The 4,354-nt window shown below is 39.1% G+C and overlaps 1 long non-coding RNA gene across 1 annotated transcript; it reads left to right on the top strand.

Moving 5' to 3' along the window:
- The first annotated feature begins 111 nt into the window (after window positions 1-111).
- On the top strand, window positions 112-1,142 carry LOC144642422 (uncharacterized). The gene is made up of 2 exons (XR_013568728.1): window positions 112-358; window positions 1,022-1,142. It is a non-coding gene; the product is annotated as an uncharacterized LOC144642422 (long non-coding RNA).
- Window positions 1,143-4,354: the final 3,212 nt, after the last annotated feature.

The raw sequence follows: 4,354 nt of genomic DNA, 5'->3' as shown, positions 1-4,354 counted from the left end.
TTCTAATGTAATGAAGCCTTTCTTACCCGACGCCATATTGGAATAGTAACCGCGCAGATATGATAGCGAGGCTGCCGGTGACCCGTGGCTGAGCGTGAAGAGAATAGAGTGAGGATTCGGCAATAAGCCCGTGTTTTTTCGCGTTTTTTCGGAACATAAGCGAAAGTTTTGATTCTAATAATACTCCTTCGTCATCTTCTTAGATCAATGGAAAATACTGAACCGCTTTTGGCTGTAAAAAAGGCGAGTAAGCTTCCCAGGGGCTATCAGTTGCTTTCGCTGCGTAACAAATCGCAAGGAAATCCAATGAAGAAATTGCATCCATGGTGTAATCTGATAAGAAGCCAGCATGAGCATGGTGAGAACAATTTTCTTCGTCTTTAAAGCAATTTTTCTTTGCTCTAATCATTACAGAAAAGGAAATATACACAATTCTCTCGAGCAAATCGTTGGGATCAGTAAGAAAGGTTTTTATAATTTTAACATGCAATGTTTACAAAACTTTTGTTTACTTCAGGTTTCTATAAATCACTGATTGTTAATATTTTATATCTAATAATGCTCTTTTGTTGACAAGTCTCCATTTAAATACATATCTCAATTGAGAAATAATTCCCAATTTTGCCTGCTGCCTTTCTTTTATTTCTGTATTTATTTTGAGTCTGATATATTGTATTTTGATAAGATTAAAGATGAATTACAGTCCGTACTGCGCATCTCGGCTGCATGTTTGCGGCCTCCAACAGCACGGACACTACCTGTTTCTTCTCGCAGTTCCTTGCGAAGAGTGAGCCGCGCTTACCGGCGCTCATCGGAACTCTTGACGAACGAACTGTATGGCGGACTAAAGTCATGTATGCGTCACCGAAGTGTAACGTTTCAACGAATAAACAACGTACCCCGAGTCTGCGCGCGGACTGGAATCAGCTTTAAGAAACATGATAGATTATTGATTACAAAGAGTTGCTTTTAGGTCAAGTTGTAAGCTAAGTTTAAATTTGTTTTCAATATTATCTCATAGGTGAAAAGCCATCCCAGTAGACATTTGTGAAATTATCACACAAGGAAATCACCATTTAAAAGAAGGCACAGAGAAACATCTACTCAAGAAATTAAAATGCAAAAGAAAAGGGAAAACTTTTTTCTCATTAACCAGGAGTATTATGCACCCTATTAAATCACCTAATGAAAAGTCAGAGATCTGCAAAGACAATAATGTATCATTGAATTGAATGGTTGAATTTCAAGCAAAGTTTGGTCTCAACCACATAACAGCCAGGGTAGTTTAATGGTCCATCAGTGATAACCCAGCATTTTGGTATTATTTCTCCAGAAGAGGTTAAAAATCAACTTTTCTATCCACATAAAATAATTTAGCAACACATATATTCTCAACGTATTAGTCCCCATGCATGTTGTCAGCTCTACTTGAGAGAATTTAGTTGAAAAATTATTCAGGAAAATTTTAATTACTGTTACATCTCCTTTTGTGTACATGTGTATGTATTGACCTGGTAAAATTTTGGGGCTGTTCATTCTTGGACAGTAAAGGGTTAACCACCCATGAATCTTCTACAATGAAACCAGAAAGTATGTCAATACTTAAACACTATTTCTGAATGTTTATTATCTCAAATGGGTAACTATAAAATATAAGGTCATGCATGTAGTATTGAAAATATTGATGTAATGTTTAAGATGAATTTATTCTTTAATAAGGCAATAAAGAAAATGCTTCTTGGAGGATAAGTGTACATTTATTTTAATAATAATATACTACCAATATCTTTCCATAATTTTTTTTCAAGTAAACCCAAGGACATTCACAAATACAACACACGATCATCCTCCGACGTTCACAAAATCCAAGCGCGTACTAACTACGAAATACACTCAGTAAAATTTAAGGGAATATCAGTACGGAATCATCTCCCAACAACAATCAAAGAAATTAAAACAACTAGCTTATTCAGAAAAAAGATTAAAAGACATGTTCTCAAACAGACAAACGAAAACTTTAGTTAGTATCGCTAAATAAAATTAAATAATCAACATACTATATGCTATATACTGTAACATACATGTCACAGGCATATGACATTTGAAAGCAAAACTTTGTTAAGAGGCAAGTTTCAACAAGAAATGACCCCCTGTTTGGGTCACAGCAGCTAAGACGTGAAACAAATGATGAAAACAAAGAAGGCAAGAACAGTTCCAAAATCAAGAGAGTCTAACCGCCACGTCTGAAGAATTCTAGTATTCCACCATCTGAAATTCAGCCACCTACGGTATTTGTAAGTCTGCCCCCATCGATTGCAGTAAGGCGACAATCTGCAGCATCGTATGGTTTCTGTTTCAACTGTGGTTGCCCTAATCCCAATCATGGTGCATGTGGTACTCCCTGTCCTGTGCCTCCAGCCTGTTCAAGGTGTGCGGAACATTACTTGTCACTGATTTCACAAGGAGAACAACAATGGACGCCGCCTCAAACCGAGAAGTAATAATGGCATGAATGGCAATGGCAACTAATGTTGTTTCCTGAACAGCAAAGTACAGGACAAGGTGTAGTACCGCAAACCAGTTACAACCGTCAAACGGCAATAAGCTCGACTGAAGTTTGGACTGCAAGAGCTCAAGTCCTGTTGAAGGTAGTGCCAGTTACTATAACGGTGGATGAAGACGACTCCCTTCCTACGTCTGCATTCCTGATCAATGTCTCCACTGACACCCTTATTTGTCGCAAGTTTGCTGATCGGCTTAACATTAAAGGGACTTCAGAGCAAGTTGGTATCAAGACAATCAGAGGCAGTGAAGAATCAATAGAATTTCAGCAAGTGTCATTAACTCTCGGTCCTGTGGAAGGATGGGGCAGTGACAAAGAAGTCGATGAAACACATGTGCTGCCAATCGTAATAAGTCAGAGCAAGTTTTACCAGAAACAGTGGATGTCAGCAAGTATCCACACTTGCAATATCTGACTCTACCAAAAGTTGACCTCCAACGAGTGCCAATAATTGTAGGGAACAATGTCCCTGCTGCACACTTGCAAAATGAAGTCAGGGTGCCACCAGATAACAATGGCCCCTATGGTTACCGATGTTGAACTGGTTGGAGTCTTGCAGGGCCACTATCTCGTAGGGAGAAAGGGGGAGAGCAGTGACCAACTTTCTATCAGTTGGACTCCAGCCTGAAGATCAAATTGAACGTTTCTGGAGGACGTTCAGGTAAACTTGAAGAACGCCGGCCCGCTTTTTTCAAGTTTATTTGAATTGGTATGAAAGTGTCATTTACTTGTTTGTTATGTGGCCGTGATTATGCCAATTTAAAGTTTAATGCTCTTAATTAACGAAAATAAATAGAATTACCTAAAATAAAGACGTTATGTCGCGGTATTTTAGGTAATTCTAATTAACTACTACCTTTAGGGACGGGCAATACGACTCGGTCCTCTGTGGGAGGACGATGAGCCACTGAGGAAGTTGCAGCAAAATACCAAGTACTTATGACTGAGTACATCTCTAAGGGCTATGCTAGCAAACTAACCCCTGAAGAAGCAGCTAAGGAGAGTTCATGCACCTGGTATTTACTCCGTAACCAATCCCAATAATCCCGGAAAGCTTTGTATAGTCCTGCTGGTTAAGGACAACGAACCAAGAGGTCATTGGAACCTTGGCCGTGTCCTGGAGGTTTACCCTGGACCTAATGGAATGGTACGTCCAGGCAACATCTTGAGGACTGCGCCAACGTAAGCACCTGAAGGTAAAAGGAGGCGAGGCCACCAGTGCAGCAATGCTTGCATTTTGATGAGATGAAGAGATGCGAGATAATTCGCCTTACTTTATTTCACGATAATCCATTTTCACATTTTGTCCAAAGATTTCAGTTTACTGGTTATTGATTCCTGAGTTTGATTGCTGATTTCGGAATTCTGACTTGTAATATGTGATCTCTGATATCGGGCCCTTAATCATAGTCTCATACATGCCAAGTTTTTTGGCTGGTATGGAGTGAGAAATTGAGTTGCCCCGAAGGAGCATTAGTGAGACCCAGAGGGGGTAACTTCTAGGGGGTCTGGGGGTATATTCCCCCTAAAAGAATTTAAAAATGTAAGTTGCAGAGAAGCAATTTCCTTCATTATGGGCAAGCGTTTGTTGTTTTTAAACTCTTCCCTACTCGATTAGCGTTCATCTCTACCAAAGTACAGCTGAAAGTATATAACTTTATTTAAATTAATAAGACTTTTTCCTCAAGTTGTAGTACATCTAACTCCGCGAAAATACATTCCTTTCCTGACCTTTTCTATGCGGAAATTTCTTCTCTGCGAAAATATTTTCCTTTTCTATTGTTAGTTATT

The sequence above is a fragment of the Oculina patagonica genome, chromosome 2 (genome assembly GCF_052425735.1).
Source record: "Oculina patagonica isolate OP01 chromosome 2, crgOcupat, whole genome shotgun sequence".
Taxonomy (NCBI): domain Eukaryota; kingdom Metazoa; phylum Cnidaria; class Anthozoa; order Scleractinia; family Oculinidae; genus Oculina; species Oculina patagonica.
The sequence above is the reverse complement of the archived record's forward strand: the minus strand, read 5'-3'. Positions and strand labels throughout refer to the sequence as shown.